This window comes from Halyomorpha halys, unplaced genomic scaffold, assembly GCF_000696795.3.
Source record: "Halyomorpha halys isolate HHAL.00 unplaced genomic scaffold, Hhal_1.1 Scaffold780.1, whole genome shotgun sequence".
Taxonomy (NCBI): domain Eukaryota; kingdom Metazoa; phylum Arthropoda; class Insecta; order Hemiptera; family Pentatomidae; genus Halyomorpha; species Halyomorpha halys.
Genome location: NW_027111767.1, coordinates 849,244 through 872,282, shown reverse-complemented (window position 1 = coordinate 872,282; position 23,039 = coordinate 849,244). Strand labels below are relative to the sequence as shown.

The 23,039-nt window shown below is 30.1% G+C and overlaps 1 long non-coding RNA gene across 2 annotated transcripts in view; it reads left to right on the top strand.

Annotated features, from left to right (window-relative positions):
- Positions 1 to 12,497: 12,497 nt before the first annotated feature.
- LOC106686125 (uncharacterized) overlaps positions 12,498 to 23,039 on the top strand; it is a 29,688-nt gene continuing 19,146 nt past the window's right edge. Inside the window, exons 1-4 of one of the 2 annotated variants that reach the window (XR_001343955.2) lie at positions 12,498 to 13,434; positions 14,212 to 14,408; positions 14,902 to 14,951; positions 16,489 to 17,096. This is a non-coding gene — a long non-coding RNA (uncharacterized lncRNA). Of the gene's footprint in view, positions 13,435 to 14,211; positions 14,409 to 14,901; positions 14,952 to 16,488; positions 17,097 to 23,039 lie in introns of those variants that run through there. The other variant, XR_010844023.1, reaches the window with a different exon arrangement.

Below are 23,039 nucleotides of genomic sequence, written 5' to 3'. Positions count from 1 at the left end.
ATATATTCCAATATTCCACATATTGACTAATTGTATTTATTATTTTGTAGAGATGTAAATTAAATTAAATAAACAAATAATAAAATGTTTTTTCTAGAAGCCGTTAGATTTTGTTTAAATCTAATCAGCTAACTACAAAAAAAAAATGAATAAAGAGATTAGAAAATATATCTTTAAAGAAGAACTATTAAAGCCTACAAATTTAAATAGGAACCAGCCATAATGTTTGTAAAATTGTATTTTATAAAGAAATATTTTCTTCATTTCGTATAGCGTTTCTCTTAATCAATATTACATGTAGAGAGAGCCTTAAATTTTTTTTTCAACGAAAAACTTGTAAATATGGCTTATAAACAAATAAAATTGTTGATTCCTTATTATGTTGTTAAAGATTTTTTTAAATTTTTTTCTCTGGTTGCATACATGCAAGAATGAAATATCTGTTGAATTTTGGAATGTATTTATCATATCGCTGCTCCGGAAGAAACAACTGCACATTCTCACTTCTAAATCAAAACTGATAAATGTGTCGTAATTCAGTGTACAGCGGATCTTCCCTTCCATGGCAGAATTAAGTAACAATCATGTGGATTACCAAACATCTGATGAAGGAATTTCAAAGCCCGCTAACACAATTTAATCGACTTCACAAAATTTTACAGTTGCTTTATTTACAATGTATAGTTTTAAAAAAATTTAATTATCCTATTCATTTTTAAATTGAGTAAGACATTAGTCAACTTTATTCGGTGACTTTATGAAGAAGACACTTAAAGCATGACTTATTTCAACAGCTGTTTATATATATGTATGTATATTGGGACTGGTATATTTAGCTAGAATGTGATAAAAAATTAAACTTAAGTAAATGTTACAAACTAAAAGGCTTTATAATACCAGAGGTTATTCTATATTTATTAAATTTACTTTGTTTTTAGTTTTTGTTTTTAAGGAGCTCTTAAATTATTTATAACGATAACTGGTTTAGTTTTGGTTGCAGTTCTGATTTATTTAAAATTTAATGAAATATAAGAATTTCTTTAAAAAATAAATTATATCTTTATCTTAATAACCGCTGGCGTGAAATGTTAATACAATGTGTAGTAACCTTACCTAACGCATATGTATTTGGTTTCTATGGAAAATACAAAAATTACTGAACATGTAGAAATATGCAATATTTTCTTAGGAAATTCGAAAATAAAAAATAAAAGAATAAATTTTTTTTTTTAAATTAAGTCTTGGAGATAAATAAAAAGATTTTCTGATGAGTTTAATATTTTAAAATGTATTCATATATACTCATCAATGATTTATAAATTAAGTGTTTTTTATTTCTAAAGTAATCACAGAACATTAAAAATACCCAGTTTATTTTGATGTCTATTTTTCATTTAAGAAAAGCAGCGATATATTATTCATTAAACTTAAGCACAAACACTACAGAAAATGAAAACACTTTTAACAAAAAACATTATTAAACATGAATAATTAAAATATATATTAATAATTACAAAATATTTTTTATCTCTTAAAAAATATATATATTAGAACATTGTATAATGGAAAACGGGAAGTAAAATGTCTATATTTCACTACTTTGTCATCATTTGCTTCAATGCTATGAAAGGTACCGCATAACCTGATCCAAAAAATATTACAGTCATCAGGGTTATTCTCCATTTTCCGTCTATCTTGAAGGGTAGATTCTCTCCAGGAATGCCACCGTGATCATGATGTCCGCTTCGCCGTACTGCAGAAGTCATGATGTTCCTCGATAGCCTCCAAGAAATCATATTGGACCACTAAGTTGTGTCGTTGAAGCAAATCACGATTAACACTTTCTCATGAAATGGTCGTGAAGTAATAATTCACACATGTTCACTATTTCATTGTCATTATTTAACATATGTAATTTATTTTAAAAAATCGGAAAACCGCATTTTACAATTTAAAAATAAATATTGAGTCATTTCAGTTACATTATTGTTTAATGTATATGCATACAACGCTTATCCAACAATTAAAAATATATATATATTCCAGTAATTGTCTAATTATGATTTGTTTTAACTGCTTTCACGTCGGAATACATCGGGAATTTTAATATGTTATATATATTTACTTTATAAATATAGATTGATATTTGCGCTTCAGTGAAATTGGTATTGGGTACAATCCTTTTGTCTTTCGGTTTATTATTTTTGATAATGAACCACTATAATTTATTAAAAAAATAAAAGAAAATATCCTCCTCGCCCTCTTTAAAATTTTTTTTACGTTCTAAGTTGCGTAGAATCCAAAATTGAATAAAACACATCTGGGCACCGTGTTTAAGGTTTAGTCGAATCAATGGATCTGAGAAAAAATAAATTTTTTATTCGTAATGTAAAGAGTATTAAATCGTAGTGTAAAATTCACTCGGTAGTTAAGATTTTTAATTTTTTGGAGGAGTAAACACTATGGATTTATTATTATGATAAACGAATTTTCTCTGTATTTGTCTCAATTTTAAAATTATTTTGTTTTATTTTTATTTGTACATCATACCAATAAAAGCTTTGATGATCATTTGAAGTATAAAAATGGAATATAATATGTCAATATCATCAACCGTTCAAAAAAAAAATCTGTTGGAATTGGTTGTTGACCGCATTTGACAACTGTCAAATGCAGTACGAAGGCTTTCAGTACTATCACATTTCGTTCGGTTGATTGGTCCCAATCATCGAGATTGATTATCTAACGGATCTCGACCACAAAAACCATCATCAGTGACCCAGTAAGATAACCCCAAAGGACATGTCCTCCAGGACAGACAACATTGAAGAACGATTTACCACGGTCAATAGATTCTACGGCAACGAAAAATCAGGTTATTTACTGTAGCGTTAACATGCAATTGTACAACCGATCAGTCAGGTCTTTTCACTTCAAGGCGTCGTCCGTCCATTGCAATTCCCATAATTTTTTTTCATTCTTATTACACGTGGCATGCCCTTACAGAGTATATCTATATTGGTTGTTGTCTACTATGATGCTTATAAATTATTGTAATAAAAATCATTAATAATCAATTATAATAAAAAATATCCATTTAGTCTTAACATTTTTATTTTCTTATTATTCCATTCCTACTTTTCGGCCATTCTCAAGGATAACTATTAATTAACAATTTCAATTACACTCTTAACATTAAAAATTACTTCAAAAAACCTTCTGTTTTATAAATTATGCTATGTTATTTTAAATAAGACAGCTACAAAGTTGTTAAAATGTTGCAGGCTATTTTGCCTTTATCAAATTATATTTTAGTCTATCAACCTCTAAACCATAATTTAATTATGGTTTATTGGTTGATATACTAGAGACGTTTTTAATGATCTCCTAGGCGCCAGGCATATTCGGCTGATTGTTGCTATAATCCAGTGATTCCCAAAGTGTGCGCCGCGGCGCCCCCGGGAGCTGCCGTCATAAGGGTGCCACGAAATATTTAATTATTAGAAACAATTACAACTACGAAAATAAAAATTAATAAAGAGTTTATCAGTGATTGTTTTCCCTCGTTGCATCAGTTTGTACCCTCCAATGAAATAAACGTGTCTTGCAATATAAAATCCATTCACCATAAAGCATAAAGCTCATCTAGCAGAACTTATAAAAAATTATAAAAAAGTTCGAAAAATATTTTGTAGCAGATAATGATAAATTCAAATGGATTCCAGACCCATTTAGAGACAAGACTCCGACAGAATTTACTTCTTTTAAAGAAGAATTATTGACTTGTCTTGCGATAATACTTTAAAGTCAAGATTTGGTAGCATGGAACTTTCTGATTTTTGGATATCAGTAAAAGAGGAATATCAACTGCTTAGTGGTAAAGTTCTACGAATATTAATTCCATTTGCAACATCCTATTTGTGCGAAATTCGGTTTTCGGCGGTCGTGGTTATAAAAAGTAAATATCACTCGAAAATTAACGTTGAAGATGAAATGATATCCAATTTTACTAACCCAACAACATGGTGGTTGTCCTGTTTTGAATGTGGATATTTCCGAAATAATTGAAATGAGATATTATATATTATCACAAGAAAAATTTAAGTATCTGTTTTTAATTTTTCGCTGTTGAATGGGTAATCTCTTTTAAAAGAGAAAGTTTTTCTATTTTTCAAGTAAGTCCAAAATTTATAAAATAAAAATGTGATGTATTGAGGGTGCCGGAGAAGAAAATCCGATTATTTAGGGAGCCTCAAACCAAAAAGATTGGGAACCTTTGCTATAACCAATCACTACACACATCATGTAAATGTGAAATAGAAATTTAGGGTTCGAAAATAGTCGACACCATAACCATGGTAGGTTGTTATAAACGATTTCCAGTGTATATATTAATTATTTTAAATTACTATTTTATTAAAACGATGTTGAAAATTAAATTTAGACGTTAAACAAAAGATCGGAAGACTTCAGACTACAAATGAGAAGAGGTTTATTGGATCAAAATATTTTCAATTTCTGATATAAAAAATATCTGCTGTTACATTCTCGAAAATTTTGACCAAGGAAGAGAAAACAATTAACGCTGATGCTTAAACATACAGATAATTTGAACAATTGTTCACACACTTCTAGAAAAAGCAATCTAGTAATAATGGTTTGAGGTATGTCGTTTTAACAGAAAAAAAATATCAAAAAACTTAGGATTATTTTCCAATTTCCAAGTTCTTTCGTGCCTTTTACTTCCGCTGGTGTGCCACTTTGAGCTTCTAGAAATTTTTAACTTCTATGGTATCAGATTTTTTGCAATAAGGCATTAGAATCCCATTTTGATTGGGTAAGAGCTCATACATGCATTTAACTATTACTACTTATATTATGTGCTTTCTGTTTTATATGTTTTTTTCAATTAATAACTTTTTTTAAAAGACTTTTTATGTTTATTTCTTAAAATTCTTTCAGAATATTTAAACATCCATTTCGAATCTCGAAAGAAAGCTATTTTAGTCTAAAAAGCACTCCATCCCTCGGTTCATTATAGGTGCAAAATGAAAATGATTTGCATGAGGATGGGGATGAAAGAAAGCGCGTGGTCGTTTGGAAGGAAGGTCTTCCCCCTGATGATCTAATCTTTTATTTATGACGTCAGCTTGACTTATTAGAACTAGGCCGGATCCTCTCCAGTGTCTGCTTTGACTTTCATAACGCCAGGGATTTTCATGCCCTCCGGGGCCTTTCACTGCTAAACGAATAACAATCCCATGCATTATGTATCCAAGGCTGCACTCCACGTCACGCGCTCGTCCCTAATGAGTAGATGATAAGGTAATGGCAATTCTCTGTCTTCACCTCTCTTAAGGCTCATTAAGAAAATGTGTCTATCGTCCCTCTTTGTCTCGCCTGGTATCTGGGAGTTTTTCCAGGAAAATTACCAGTTGTATTAAAAAAAAAAAAAAGGAAAAAAAGAAAGGAATTTTCAAGTTGATTTTAAATTAACTTCCTTAATGGATCCTTCAAGGTTATTTTGGCTGATGGAATGAAAATTCTGAAAGATACCAGCAAAATAACTATAGTCAACTTCAATTTTGGTTCTGTTTTTATTATTATTATTTTTTTTTATTCTCTACAATGTTCTGTTTCGTTCTTTTGTTTAATAGCATAAAACTTCCGTTGTCAGCCACGCCATTTATTTAGATTTCATATTTTTGACTTCACGTTTTTTGATATAAAAATTTAAATTATAATATTATTGTCTTATTTTCGTCCGTAAGGGTTGTTAATATGTTAGGATTTAATCTAAAACTATAGAGGTGTGATGTGAAGAAATGACATTTCTAAACAAAAATGGAATTTTATAAAATAAATAAATATATAATTGCTATGGGCCTGTCCTGATTTTATCTTAATTTAGTATTACCTAGCGTATTTTATGTACAATAATTGTTAAAATTTGTCTGTGAAAATCTCTTCAGAAGATATAGATGCATAGATTTCGATAATAGTCCTGTGTATAGTATTCGATAGTAGCCATGTCTTGTTCAATCATGATTCTTCGAAACCTTAATTACTGAAGTATCCCTGCCTTCTTTGTATTGACGTATCTCTCAGGTCAGGGATAATTTATAAAATAATATTACATTATCTCCTCTATAGGATATAATATAATATTATAGTATAATATTATTCAGAGAGGTAATTAGAATTTATTTTTTCGGTCTTAGGATATATTTAAGTGATTTTTATAGCAACCTGTAGAAAATTAACGTACTTAACTATACTAATGTACTTATTAAATTAATGTACTTATCTACTAGTAATATTAATTTTGCATCCAGCAATCAAAAACTATTTATTTTCATTAAATAAAAACATAATGAAGTCAGTGATGGCTAAGGTTGTTTTAAATGATTTTAAAATTTACATCAGATAAGGAATTCGTTGGATTCATGAAACAAATTAAAAAAAATATCATCCAAGGTTGTTTATAATACGATGGTATCCTATTTGCTAAACCGTCCTTATTTCGACACTAGATGGGATACCCCAAGGAACCAAACGCAATGTTCGAATTTTCAAAGATTTCTATTCTTCAAATCCTGGTAAACGTAGAGGAATAAAACACCGGTGATTTAAAATTAAATAAGTAGAAGTTATAATAATATCAACTGCATAGTTTTGAAAAGAATGATTTATAATTTTTTTTTTTTTTATAAATAATTTATAATTACCGATATCACTGGTTCAATCTAAAATTCTAAGAGGAGCCTTTGGGTTGATTCAGTTTAGACGGGGGAACTAGGCAGAGCTCCATGGCCTCAATAAACACGGCTTTAATGCTGCAGTCGGGAAAACCGGGGGTGGTTTTGGTTGGTGGGGGGAGGTAGGGAGGAAAAAAGTGAAAAAACTTTAACGCATTTACCAGCCGATGCTCATCGTTAATGGGAAACATGGGGTGTGGTGTATTGTCTGCATAATTAACTCCCTTCATTACTAATTTAAAAACTGGATTTTGTAATTCTGGTTGAAATTTTCAACAGCTGCAATGCTTGTGAATACTTTAATCGATGACCAGTCGTTATATTAAAAGCAGTTGAAACATATTCATTATTTTTATTTATTGATACAAACTTGGTGTTTTATTTCATTTCATTGGTCAAAAAAATAAAATTCTATGAAAATGTGGAATCTTTTTTTTAATCCTCTTCTTGGCTAGTAAATCATATATTTTTTAATGTTCTGATATTCTAAATATCATATAATCGATGTATGGCGAAAATCGATAATTTGAATCCTGATATGTATCCTAAATACCTGTAGTATCGATATATGGCCCAAAATCAATAATTTGAATCCTTATCTATATCCTAAATCCCTATAGAATCGATATATGACCTGAAATCGATCATTTGAATCCTTATCTAACAGTTGATACCACAGTTGCGAGAAGAAATCCTTGTTGGAATGTGAAAAATAATTTTAATTTTATTGATGATGATATTGATTGATCTAAAATTAAAAGTAAAATTTACATATTTTTTTTAGCAGTTTTATTACCTCAATTGTTCCTCTTATTTATATCCCATAAAACCAAATTAAAAATAGTTAAAAAAAAAAGTTCTGCATTAAAGCAGCTATATAAGCAGAAATTTTATTTTAGTAGCCATGATGATAGTTACAATTACCTTCCCATTGAAATAAAAATTATTTAAATCCTTTCTTTTATACCACATGACAGGAAAATATGGTATTTAATACATTTTGTTGTTTTATGAAATGGATCATAAGATAATATGTACTTCATTTCAGTTCTGCTTTTGAAATTCTCATATTTTAATGTATCCTGAAGGAGCTCAACGAAATTGGTCACAATCTGACATGGTGGACATGTCACAATCTCACTAGAGGAGATCATAACGCACAGAAAAAGGCCATACTTCCCTCCGGACCCGCCCCGCTAAGACCACCAAGTAGTGACGGTCCTATATCACTTTTGAAATATTACCTTAAAACGGGAAGAGGAAAGTTTAAGATAGTAAAATCAAGCAGTATTTAAAAAGCGCCTGAAATTGAAAAACGACTAAATTATTTTCAAAAATAAATGCCTGTAGATATGCAGATAGTGGTCTACATAGTTATCCTTCAAGTTTCATAAGAGGTAGTTTATTTTATTTTCCAACTTTACTTTAGTACGTTATTTTAATTTTCTCATAGTATTTTGGGTTAATATTTATTCAAATTTTATTTATATAAAATTATTTTAGTTTTGATTTTTTAAATAACCAAAACTCCTTGATGTGACAGTTTAAAACAGATTACAATTCCCTTTTAGTCCTGTGTCCTCGAGAGATACTGCGCAGAAGGCGTGGTGAAATGTCCGAAACCGGTCTTGTCCTTAGGCAGCATGTCCACATTGAATTAGTATAATTGATGTCTCCTAAAAATAAACAACAAAAATTGGATTCATTTTCGAAAGGGATTTTAGCAGTGATATAATCTTTATATATAGTTGTTTCGCCTAATCTTCTCCGACATTCTTTTAGAGTGTAAGAAAAATTCAAAATTCTGTAATTTACTGTTGATAAAATCTAAAATAAAAGTCTGTAAAAAGATTAAAATTTCATCGAAAGAAGCTATTAATTTTTTAGGCGTTAGAAGCAGGTTTGTTGGAAATCTCACTGGTTTAGGCTTTACTAGAAGTGAGTTTAATTTTCAATACTTTAACCAAGTGTAGGAACCAGTTTAAAGTTCTAAATTTATTTATTTTTTTATAATAACAAATTAACAGCTTTTTTAAATGTTTTTTAGTAAATTATGTTGCTGTTGTGTGTTTGTTTCTTGGGCGATGTATACTTTTAAGGTTTAATAAAAAAAAAAGGCCTCGTTTAATAAAATAGAAAATCGGCACCACAGAAGTCCAAAATATTATTTGGATCATTCAGAGGGTTAAATGTTACAGAATACTCTTGAGAATAAAATAACTATTTAATATTCTCTAGGTTTATATATTCAAAAATTTAATATTCATTAGTATATCCAATTAATGTTTCATTTAAATAAGCAATTTAATTTTCATGTTTTATTCTTTGTTAACTAAACATGTATCACTATTCCGTGGCACCTCTATTCCTGTTACCTATTTTACAATCATTACTGATGTATTGTACTTACTATTAAATTAAAAATACTACATGCTGTTTTTAAAATTAAGAAATATTGCTAAATAAAAAATGAGTACAGTATGGCTTAGTCGAAGTATTTCAACTTCCTACACTAGACCTTGTGCTCGGCATTGCAATGTCGTATCTCTACCGCCTGCGTTTTTAAACTTCTTCATATAACTGCGCATTTAAGATTTATGTTTTTTATTTTTATTTATTTTCAAATTTTGCCTGATAAATTTTATCTCGAGTTAATTAAATGATTAAATTAAACCTTAGCCGGCTAATAATATGTTATTTAATCTTCATTCTCCTGTATATATATTGTATTTGTTTGTTGATAAAAGTAGAGAGTAAGTGAAAAATAAGTATAATTTACCATTTTGTTTTTAATATTTATACAGGATATCGATTTTTGTATTTTTGATGTATTCATGATGTTGTGTTAAATGTAAAATGTTTTACCATGCTAAATATTGTTTTTTTTTCGATCCCTCTAAAACAGAAATAAAAGTGAATTAATAGGTGCATTACTGTGAAAAAGAAAAGTAATTCGGTCTTACATTCTACTACCTTTGGTATTTTAAGGTTACCTGCTATGTTTAATGTTATATATGAGCTATCTATTCTAAAAAGGAGCTATTTTAAGTCCGGAGGTGAGGGGCCTCCTCGTGTTGTATCGCTTAGAAGATAAAATAAAAAACATTAATTAATAAAGAAAATAGATAATAGTGAAATAATAAGTGATAATAATAATAATAACAGTCAGAAATCGAAAGAGAAATGAGGGGTGGGGGAGTGGGTGTATCAGTAGATGGAGTTATGAGGTGATGTTAATAGGGTTTTTGGAACCTTTCCTGCCCTGCCACCTCGCAGGAAGGGGGGGGGGTGGAGTGATAGACTGGAATACTGGATTGAAGGAAGCAGGGAGACTGTCAAATAATTTAATGTGCCTCCGTGTGATGTGTTTGTAAGTATTGGATTGTGAGCAGCCCTATTTAAAGTCATGTTAATTGCATAAGAGCTCCTAGCGGATGTTTTGAGGAACTTTTTTTAACCTTTCCTTTCAAAACTTCTGTTATTGTTTACTTCTAAGTTTGTATTAAAGTACTTTATTACAACATGCCTAAATTGAGTGAAAAGTAGAAATTATGTCAGAGTTTGGCTATTGAGTGTCTTGTTGATCTTCTAACTTGTAAGGATGGGAGTCAAGATAAGCTAATTGAGAACTGTCGTTATATTATTATTATTGTCATCCATTGTTTTAGTAGTATTAAAAACATCTTATACAATACTAGCACAATAAAAACACAAACAACGAAGAAGGAACCTAACAAAACGATGAGAAAGATGGTATGTTGCGTGACGTCATTCTAATTTATCAGGTCTAGTAACAGGCTCTCTACCATGTTAAATGTTATATCGTTTTAATATGGTAAAAGAAGAAAATATTTTTCCATTTAACATAACTGTTTTCCATTTAACACGCTTTAACATGTTAAACTAAACATCATGAATACCCCTGCAGTTGAACCTCGCTTAACGGGCTGTTAAAAGGAACTAAACAAAATATTGAGAAAACACTTAGTCCTGTAAAACAAACCAAAGTAATTGACGTAGTGTTTACTATTAACAAATTGCACACCGTGGAAATTAATTAAACAATGTTGGTATTTATTGTATTTTTTTAAAAATTGTTCTAATAAATTTAACTTAATCATATATTATCTTAATATACATATAACCTAAATATTAATTTGTTTTTTACATCACATGAGTCAATTTAATATTGAATTTATTTTCCTTTTTACACTCCGGATTTACTGACGGTATGTTTTTTTACTATTAGTTTTTAAAATAATAAACTATTGTAAATATTTGTGATTTTGGTATCGCATTTTTCAAAAAACTAAGCCAATAATTTCTAATAATTCCTCATCTGTTCAAAATGTATAAAGATTTGTTTTAAGAATAGAAACTATAAATTATAAAAATTATTTTTCTAATAAGAACTGATACTTCTTATTAGATTCGATGTATCTGTTCTTAACAGGAAGCCCCTACAGCAATGCCAGGTTTGCTTGCTAACATCTTGTCAGGATTGTTGATACATGTATCACGAAGTATTAGTTACAGGAACAGAAACAATCTGTCACTGTGACACCAAGCGGATGAAATGAAAATGGATTGTGACCTTTCTACATGAAACAGTAATTTTCGTGCTGCTAATGGGCGTTCTCCAAATAAGTCGTTTCATATCATATTACTCTTGTGTAACATATTTACCTTGTTAGTTAACAAAATTCAATAACAAATAAGGGAACTTTACTTACTCCAGTTGCCTTTATATTAATTTCTCATCGATATCTTCTGTATTAGTAGTTATTTGAGAGATATAATGTGAAAATGTAGTTATTTTCCGCCAGATGCGTACAATGGATCGCCATTGTGGAGCACTAAGGAGTCTAAAAAGAGATATTGTCCCGGAGATTGAAGCCTCTTTGGAGCGGTGAAAGGCTGCTAATTTCCGCTCTGGACCAGATCTTAGACAAAATTCCCTCTTTCTTACCTCCTCTCAATAATACCTGTACTCGGCTAAGACTCCTTTTACAAAGGACACTCAATTTGTCTCACTCCTCCTTCATATCCCACCTGATAAGAAAAATGTAAGAGAGCATTGTTGTGTCTGAAATAGGGGAATCCTTTTCTTGTGCCTTTTCTCTCAGAGAACTTATAATAATATTTCTGATATCTGAAAATTATTCTACATAAAAGAAATTAGTCGGTTTTAGGTATGTATGGTTTTCATTATTTGTGTATTTTTGGTGTAAGGAGTTTTCATGTTTTAAATCTCCTTAATTTCATGTGGTTACCGACATGCAATATTATAGGAAATGTCCTTAGTTAAGAATTTAGAACATTTCCATATACAATTTATAATTATGAGACCTTAAATTGTAATTAATTCTGACCTTGAATTATAAATGATTCTTATAATTAATTTTAATTATTTTTTTTCGTTTTTGTTTTGTATGTGTGTTTTTTCTATTTCGTGAATTATTTAACACTTTCATTAACTTTTATAGTTTCAAAAGGTTTTTTGTAAATTAAATTAAAAACTTTTAACCATAAATTGAAGTGAAATTACAGAAAATAAAACAAAAGAAGATATTGAAAGCCTCTGATAATGAACAGATGGTTCCGAAACTTGGGGCTATTATCACAATGGTGTAAAATCAATAAATAAAGATTTTTAATTAAGAATGCTAATAATTCCCGAAATACAAAACATCAGAAAAGTACCTAATTCCCTTTGAATAATAATCAGCAATGAAAGATTCTGTATAAAGAAAACAAAGTTCCAATCTTGTTCATTAGCAAAAACTGATTACAGTTTTTAAATTATTTGTAATTTTCCGTTTGAATCCGTTACATCAAATCGTTTAAAACTTTTAGACACGTCGGATAAAAAAAAGTGCCCGATACGAATTCATCTTAAAATCCGATTTACTATTAATATAGGTTAACAAAAGTACCCATACTACACTGCAAAAATTCAAAAGTTTGGCGTGCTGGACATGAACCGGAAAATGTAAGAATAATAAAGTTAGAAAAGTTTAGAATACCCCTCATAAAATATACCAAATCCAACTGTTATGATAGAGAGAAAATTAAATCAAAGTTCTAAAAAAGCAGAAATAACTAGGATGAACTAGGGAACTCTATATGTATATTTATACTGCCATCTATCTATTTTACGACATGGAAATCACTTTTTGGTTTGTTTTTTCATATAATTTAATTCTTATATGGCCAAAAATTATTAAATACCAATATAATTATTAAGTTGTTTGAGATATTTAATGATTATAAGCTCCTGAATGTTTTCCTTTAACTCATGCCTGGAGTTTACTGTATGTTGTTTGTTCGCTGGACTAAAAGAGAAATGTAGATAAATAAATGAAAACAAATAGAGGCCAAGATCCAATATGTCCGGACTAAACTACAAAACTTTTGTGAGTGACCCTATCTTGCGTATTCCCTTTGCAATGCAGTCGAGTCACATTCCCTTAGTTCGATGTAACTTTCTTGAAGCCGGTTTTTTATCTCTCAATTTCGTCTCTGCTAGTCTCAGACTAACCTTCGCAGATTCTTTTAGGAAATATACTTCTTCAGTTTTCGGACATGGACTTCGTATATTTGTCAAGTAAAGGAAGAGTTATGAAGATGATATGTCTTTCGTGGAGCATTTCCAGCAAGTTATATGAATATTTTCGTAAGTATTTACCATCACAATTTAAAATTTGGCTTAATAATAGTAGTTTGACAGTAGATTACTTAAATCATGTGTGCGATATAATTGTAACAAATGAGCAAAATATAATTTCAAATACCAAAACTGAAGGAATATATAGAGGAGATTTTACTAATTAAACAATAATATTAAAAACTCGAAAAACACAACTTGTAGGTTCGGAATAAGAAAAATAATTTAAATTATAAAAATTTAAACACAGTAGTACTCGCCCCAACAAAGTGTCAAATTAGGAAATAAATTCGATTCCAAGAACCCATAAATAATGGAATATGCAAGGTACGTAATAATCAAAAGAATGATAAAAAGCCATTCATATAACAAAAAGTACCAAAAATGAGTTTCAATTGACCCCGAAACGTTATAGCTAATAATTTACGAATATTCTGAAAAAGAATTTAAAAAATTGAAAGATCTCAATTCATTAATTCCCAAAGAAGGATAATTCCTATAAATAATGAAACTTAAAAAAAGAATATATATATGTATTTTATTAAAGCTATATAAAAAGGTTTTTTTTGTTTTACTTAATTTTTCTGGGGTACATAAATATTTTATTTTTTTATTAAAATAATTTTTATTTTAAAATGTGTATCACTAATAATTTATTCTTTCCTTGAGAAACTATCAATTAAAAAAAATACTTTCTAATTTAATATCTTGAATTTAGTGTTCGGGTTTTAGCTGGATTAATTCAATATTGTGTAATAGGGCACGTTAACATTATCACGTTGCCAGGAAACGTTTGAGGAGACCGAATCTTCAAGAGCAAGATGACGTAACCGAAGCCCATAGATCTCTCTCTGCTGGTGACCTCATGTGATTAGCCCGAGCTGACATATTTTCTGAGAGTGCGTTTCGGCTGAAAAAGGAAGCCATAAGTCATATTCCTGACAGAGGAACGCCGTTTTGGTATTCCGTGCGAATAAAATAAAGTATGGCATTTTTTTCTTCCACTAAATAATGATTGGAAATATTTAAAAAATATATACCATTTGTTTATCATATATTTTTATAAGTTTGGAAAATTTTAATACTTCAGAGACCCTAATTATGTCTTAGCCTAAAACTATTGTTCGCTTTTATGAATGTTCTATGTAATTAAAAAATATTTATTGATATGAAATAATATAAAAAAAAGACCAAACGTTGTATGTTAAGTTGATAATTAAAAATACAAAATGATCAGTTGGCTTATACCTATCAAATTAGAAATTAATTAATAGCTTCGTATCAATGTTTTTTTTTAAAATCTCTATGATGTATAATCAATATTAAAATATGAATCAATAACAAAATCATAATTATATAGGTCTATTATAAGCATTCTACCACAAATTGATGTTACTTATCTAAAAAAAATAATAATAAAAATATGTATTAAAAAAAAAAGATAGATTTAATCTTATATTTATTTTTTTGTTTCAGGTAAGGATTGAATATTAAAAAAAAATCGATCACACTCATGAAAAATACTTGTAAGTGAATTATTTCTTATCGATTTCGATATCATGTTATGTTTATCCAATCCTCTTAAATTAAGTTGTTCCTATGCGCTTTAATGTTTACTATTTCTCCTTACCTATTTTGGAAGGCCAACAACAACGTAACCCTTCTCTAGATAATTGTCGTATTGTTCGCTGCCCTAAGTTGTGGGCACGAATCCAATACAGACCGGAATGCCTACCGACATTAGCATAAACTGAAAGTAAAACAAATTGAAGGGCCTTTCATCACAAAAACACTCCACGTATGCCTTTCCTAACCTATATATCTTTCATAGAATCTATACAAATTTTACTCTTCTTAATGCTAAAGTTAGGAAAACATGTCCGGAATAAATGATTTCACTCAGATTAAATTTATCATGACTGGTATACTGTTATATAGGCATATTAATTTAGTGCAATACACAGAATGTCTTAACTTATATTATTAGTATGGTTTAATTTATTTTGGAAAATATTTTAAAGTCATAATTTAATTTTAATATATATATATATATATATACACACACATATACTCAAGATCCCGAGAAACATATTAAATTGTGGGTATAGGAATGAATATAATAGTAAAGACTGAATCACTCCAATTCTAACAGTTTTCAGAAAAAAATTATAGAGAAAATTATGAAGAAGATGGTCAGGCTTGCGGTCTAAAGAGAAACAAAAATAGTTAACGATTTATTTTCCAACGTTTCATCCCAATTTTTAGAGCTTGATTAGGACTATAAAACGCTTCCGATAGTCTATCTTAGTCTCTAAAGCTATCAACTTTTACAGCCATGGTGAAGCTCTTGAAAGTGGGGTGAAACGTCGAAGAATACATAATTGTTAACTATTTTTGTTTCTCTTTTGATCATAACCATGACCATCTTCTTTATAATTTGAAGTTATACGGTTAATTATTTATGTTAATAAAAATTATAATACTTCTCATAGCAAAATTTTAACTTTTATATTGCAAAATTATGGGAGAAATACAATGTTTTTACATTTTGTTTTAAACATATTTTTATTGCATAAATATATAATGTACAATATTGTTTTGGGATACCCCTTTATACAATAGAATGTACAAATATCAGCAGCCTATCCTTGACCTTGTATCCAATGCTAAATTTACATAGGACAATATTTGAAATTCAAAGACTGGTGGAGTAAGCCATTTTGTCAACTCAAAAGCTCAAACAACACATTACAAGAAATTTTAAAGGGTATGTTTAGTTGTTCCAATAGTATTCTGTATTCTTCATACGTTTTCGCGTAAACCCCTTTAGATTCATAGTGGAAGATTATTAGTTGGCGTTACGTAATAATTGCATGAAGAAGGTCAATTATTAACATATTATAGATGATTAAAACATACTTGACAGGAGGAAGTTGAGTATTTTAGATTTCTTTTAAGAAATTGAATAAAGAATTGGGACAATAATTTATTGTTTAGTTAATATTTAATCTATCCCTGTTATCATGTCCCCTCCTCCAAATCAAATTATCAATTTGTTTTCAGCCGAGCGCTAGAAAGTTCTATGCATTTCTAAATGCATTCCAAGTGCAATTGATCTAACCAATTCTGTAACAAAGCTCATCACTCTTTAGCTGATGTTAGAAGAGAAGTTAAGAAAGCTGGTCTGAGAAAGAACCCCAAGAGTGGAACAGAGGATTAAAGAGAAACTCAGCGACCCCAGCGATAATAGATGTAGGATCAAGAGCTGTCTGTGTGGGGGGGAGAGGTACTGACAGGTCGTCAGCTCGCTCTGTCGGCAATTTCAATAATTAATTATTCCTTCGGTAGTAATTAAATTTTTTTTTAAGGAATGGATTCTCGGAAAGGTCAAGGCATTCATAGGAAGCGGACATTTGTTATTGGGAACAAATTGAAATGCTGATCTGTGATATTTATATTTACTAATCCCAAGAATGAAAAACCGTGAAAACTCCATTTTATGAGCATACAGTTTTAATGATATTCTTCATATATATAATTATATAAATACATTATTTTTAGTTGTCGACAAACTGTCTAGTGACTAACTTACTGAACTCATCGTAAGTGAAGTAAAACAAAAATCAGGTCCCACATACGATCTTATTTTTAGGTGATATTTTTTTAACAAAAAAAACCAACAAACAGATTTATTGGATATTTAAGCTCCACTTTCAAAAAATCCTCCAATTTATTGACTTATGTCGGCCAGAAATGAAATTACCATTATTATAAGAGTTGTGAATTTTAAAAAAAAAGTATGGGCTTAAAAAGCATTGCTTTCTACATCACATAATGAAACTCTCCAAAACAAGAAACGTTCTTTATTTACACATATAGTGGGGGCTAGAGGAATTAAGATAATAATTTATCTTTGTATATTTATAATGATGTATTATTATAATGAATTTATATATTATTATCTAAATGTATGTTTTTTTAAAATTAGGGACACTTCTCTATGATTCATACTTCCAGATGTCTCTAAATGTCTGATTTTGGCCTGTAAAACATAAAAAAAATACTTGGTTTATATTCATAAGAAGAAAAAAAATACGAAATATCTAGTACAAAAATTACTAATGATTACTTTATTAGATCTATTTTTATTTTTTTCTGAACAACATGAGCGTTGAATGCATTAAAGAGTTCACACAGTTATATCAAATCAGATTATATACTTCTTAATATATCAAAATTATGATTACTTATTAATTATTGATAAATTTAAATTGCACCCTCAATGCAGTACTAATATATTTTAAAAGTATAACTTTTATTTTATTTTGACAAAAATTTTGTTTAAAATATGCTCTTATTTACATTTTCCTATTTATTTTTTATTATTATTATTACTTATTATAAAACCTTTGCCATGAAAATTAGAAAAATCAAATGACAGCAAATATTCATTTAATAAAAACATATTTTAGACGTTAAATAAGCATAAAATAATAAGCAAGAAAATAACTGAAATTTTCATTTTGAAAAGTAAAAAAAAATCTTTATGTTCATAGGCATACTTATTGAATACTTCTTATAATTAATATATTTCAATATATAACTCAATAAAAAAAGAAAATTCTTACTAAGAAAACGACAAATTTTTTTTTAGTAAGATTTTTTTATAATTTTTCAATGAGGCATTGTTAACGAAAGGTGGATTGTATAAGTAGTGCACCGGTGAAATACCTAGTGGTGCGCTGAGTCTACTCAAGGCTCACGGCACTTTTATAGTAATTAATTTTCCGAATTCCTGACGTTGTGGGGTCTGTAGGGGGGTAAATTTTCTTCGGAATGCAAACTGGATACGAGGGCTGTATATACCCTTTCGTTGTTAAATTAAGCATGCCAGGAATACTTTCCTTCTTAGGTATAGCTAGGTGGAAGGGTAGGTGGATTATTATGAATAAATCGCCTCATAAGCAGGGATAAGCCATTGAATGTTAGATGTATTAGGTAAATAATTAATTTTGGCCCTGGATGATACTTTAATATTAGAGTTAAAACTCCAAATACTGGCAAGTATTATTATTTGGGGATTTTTTTATGGTTACAATAAAAAGTACTTAGCTGTTTGTTTTTTTTTCTGATCCCCTAAAACAGTATAAATAAAAGAAAGTAGTATAACAAGTTGAAGATAATTTATACATGATTTCTACTGTGCTTTTTCCTGTTTCTAGAGCTTAGCTCCATTCTAAGGAAGTTTTGAGGAGTTATAGTTGGAGATGATGGATGTGTTTTAGCATAATTTGTAAAAGTGTCGGGCCACTCTCGAACTCCTAAGCTTGTTAAAATTGTAATTGAAAATTAAAACAAACGACTAAAAACTAAAATGTGTTTTTATCTCAGTCTGAACTTTCCTATCTACATTATTGAACACTCAACATTTTTCTGCTAACGCAATGAAGGTGGCGCACGTTTCAATAACTGGAAGAGGGGGTTAATGACAAATTAGAGGGAATCAAAACATTTCGTATGCCTCCGCCTGATAAATTCTGGGACTGTAGGTAAATCCAGGAGTTTGTGGAGATCCAGCGGCTTCTACTTCTACACCATCGTTCGCACAATTTGCCTCAGCATCGAATCTTAAAATCCATAAGATCCTTAAGATACAGCTTCATTCCTAGATAAATAATAGAGCTCAACGGGGAGATAATGGTAACAGCCACTTAGAGAGACTTCGGGTGTGTTAATTTTTTATATTTGTTAAGTGCAAACATGATGCAGTCTGTTTTAGCCGGGTTCACTATGGTGGTTATATCACCCAATCGTTAAACAATCTTTTTGCAGAGCTTGTTTAATGATTCGCGCTAATATTGTCTTTTACACTGCTGTGTGCGTTTACACTGCTCCTGTGGATGGCAGTGTCGTCTGCGAAGGCGATTGTAGCTGTTTTATAATTTTTTCAAACTAAATAAACATTATATATCGGAAATAAGATTGGGAAGAGGACTGCTCCTTACTCCACGCGTTAATAGAACGGACGGTCCTTTTGTCCAGAAACGAGGCAGTAACACCGTTGATTTGTTCTGGACATAAAATATCTATGAGCTGACGGCATAGAATACCGTGAGACACAGAGTCGAATGCCATGCTGCAATCAATCGAGATGGATCTGTAGTGGTACCCCTCGGTCCTGGACTTGGTTGGTTTGAGAAGTGGAAATAGGTAGCATGTTTCCATTTTTCTCCAAATTCCATGTTTCTCAGCCTCAGGCACAAGTTATACAGGTTCCTGAGATGAGCAAATACGCATCATTTGTTGAAGCTGCTTGAGAAGAACTTGATTGGCTTGCTTGAAAAGAAGTTGGTTTCTTTAGCCATGGTTGAAATCGCGAGCAGGTCCCCTTATCGCTCTTCTATATTGCGCTGCTATTACTCCACTAGTAACTCGGCCTGCTCAGTATGAGTTGGAAGGCGATCACCGTCGTATTGGGAGCGGACATTTGAGGTCTTATTGGTTGCCGCTTTGAGTTATTTCCTGAAGTTTCGGTAATACTAAACGTGGCCCTTAAACGGTTGTGCCAGACCGCGGTCTTCCATTGCCTCAGTAAATTTTTGACCTGTGCGGTGATTGCGTTAAGGGTTTGATGCGGCTTGGTATCCGGATCCCGTTGGTAGTATTGATTCTTCAAGAATACTAAGTGAAAAAATAATTTTTTTTTTGTTTAAATTTACAATGCAAAATAAAACCTCATAAGATGAACGTTATGATGATATATACTTTTCTACTTGATTTTTTCCCTCTATTTAGTAAGCACTAAAATGAAATATTTTATTTATTTATTACATGTTCCTAGTGTATGATTCAAGAAGAATTGAAGTAATTATTTCAGTTGCTATACGCCAACTTTATATTCTGAATAATTTAGTATATAATAAACAAATAAGAAAACTTCTTTTTTCCGCCAAGACTTATAGAAATGAAAAATTATAATTATTTTTAAATATAAATATAACTAAATCTAAAGTGAAAATTCCGTTTAAAGAATAATGCAATGTAATCTTCTGCACATAATTAGCTTCCTTTATCCATTTATTGCTCACTGAGTACTTGTTATATATACACTTATTTTAACTGAAATAATTTATAAAACATTTATAAACCATATTTTGTTTAAAAAGCGCGCTCAATAAACATGTTCTAATTTTTTTGTGATAAACCTGAATATTGGGAACAATGTACGAAGACCGTCCCGGGATTCGGGACCTTACGGCATCGAATTCCGTATTCACTCCGCACAGCCCTGTGTCGCTGAAACAGTAAGTAGGAAGTTCCTTGAGGTTAGAGAAGTGTCTACTTGAGCTGAATTATTTATATGGGGTCAACCCTCGAAATTAGCTATACTATCTTCGAGGAAGCCTACGGAGATTGTTTTAACATTATATCAGCAAAGGCGTTAAACATTGTGTTCAATTACTTACTTCATTTGTTAACAAATGTTAAAGAACTTTAAAAAAAAAAAAAAAGAAGACAATAATTGCTGTTCTATTTTTTGTAACAGCCAACGTTTCGAACCATGCCGTGAGTATCTTTCAGGTTATTTAAACATGGACAAGGTAACAAATTTAAAAGTGGCGTATCGTCGTCGAAAGAAAAGATAAAATAAAATAATATGTTTTCTATTCATAATTATTACCATGTCTTATCTACATGTTATAATCAGCAGAGTTCAATCATAGAAGGTTACTCAATTTCTATAGTAACTACAACTCAACTGTTTCGTCCGTAGGAAACTCTAATTTATGATCAGCAAATGTCTACTATATCATATATTTACCAAGACTAATTTAAATAACTAATTAATTACCCCATTTATACTGCATGCACATGTTCAAGATGTAAGTATTAACAAGAAGGTAGTCTGAAGGTGTAATACTTTTTTATGTCAATAAAATGCCAATGGGGCGTATCTGAAAAATGCAGAGAACTTGGTGCTCAAATCATTTTAGTTAGAAGATATTTCTAATGTCAATCGTTTCGAATTTTCTACCCTCAATAAACAAAAAAAAACTAAATCAGTCAATCGATAATGTAGTTGATTTAATTAGAGTTGTAATATGTCAAGTTTAGCAATTATAATATATTTAGCATAACAAAGAGAATAATTTAAAATATGACAAAACCCAAGATAACAAAGTTTCCAAATACGCCATTTTAGCTCAAACGACGATATTTTAAAATTATTTTTTTTCACTCTACCTTTTTTTTCCAATAAATACTTGCTTTAACTGTTGCATAAATACTATGATACCTACATGTATTATAAATATATAAGTTCTCCGTTTATTGTAAACTTATTTTTATTATGTAGTGATAAAAAAATAATAAATAATATGTATAACTTTATGAGCGTGATAAATAGCAGTTTTATTAACCAAGCAAGCGGCAACTGTTGAAATTAACTATTTTGCTCATCGTAATTTAAGTAATTTAAAACTAAAAATATCATCTTAATATTTATATAATGTTTATTTATATGTCTCAATATTTTACATTAATTCTTTCTTTAGAATGAAAATTTAATGTAAGAAAGTAAGAATTTTTGATTATCCTTTTGGGTGGTTTTGTATTTTGTTCCCACTGAATTCTTTAGTTTATATCATATTTCGGGAAAGAGACAAGGAATACATAAAAATATATTCCCCTCCAGGGAATACTAATTTGAAAAGGGAAAAATGGAAATGGGATGGAAGGTCGCCTCGCGGGCAGGCTCACACAACAGGGGAACTGTTTGTCGTATCTAACCCATGTTTATGGAGCAACCTTGGTATTATTTTAAACCATATTTTATGTCTCCTGTTTCTCCGAAACAGTTATGGTTCCCTTTTCACTGTTATGGTTACATCCAGAAATGTTTAGAGAATTGGATAAAAAAACTCCCACTTTGCCAGTTTCGTACTTTCTTGTACTATTCGTTATGAAAACATAGGTTACAATTGAATTTAAACGTCGATGTTTGATATTTTTAGTGCTATTAATACCTCCTTCACTGATATTTAACATTATCTTATCCAATGAAAAACGTTCAGTGCAAATTTTAAGTGACCAATTATTTAACTTCCTTTTTGATATTTCGCAATGGCAGGTGCTGAGGTAGCTCAGGATGTTAATTAATTTAAGAAAATAAGTATTATTTATAACACGGTCTCCCATGTTTCTGAATAATAAAAAACAACAAAAAAAATTGGAAGTAATGGAAAAGAAATTAAAAAATAACATAAAAAAAAACTATAACGAACAGGAAATTGATGTTATGAACATTATATAGTTTTACAAGTGTAGAGGTGATTCCCTGGTGCTCCTAAACCTCAGACATTGTTCCCTTGCCCGACGGATGTTGAAGAAGCGAAGTACGAGGAAAAGATACAGCCGTTCGCTTACGGTGAAGTTCAGCTTCTCTGATGCTCAGAAGTCCCCCTGAGAATAGCCGGCTACAAAATCAAAAGTTCTTCTGGTGAATACAACCTAATCTTGCATTACACTACACTTGAATATAACAGACGAGAGAGGAAAATGAACAAGATGGTACAAAAACATTTGTGTTTTATAACCCTTTTGTTACCAACAAA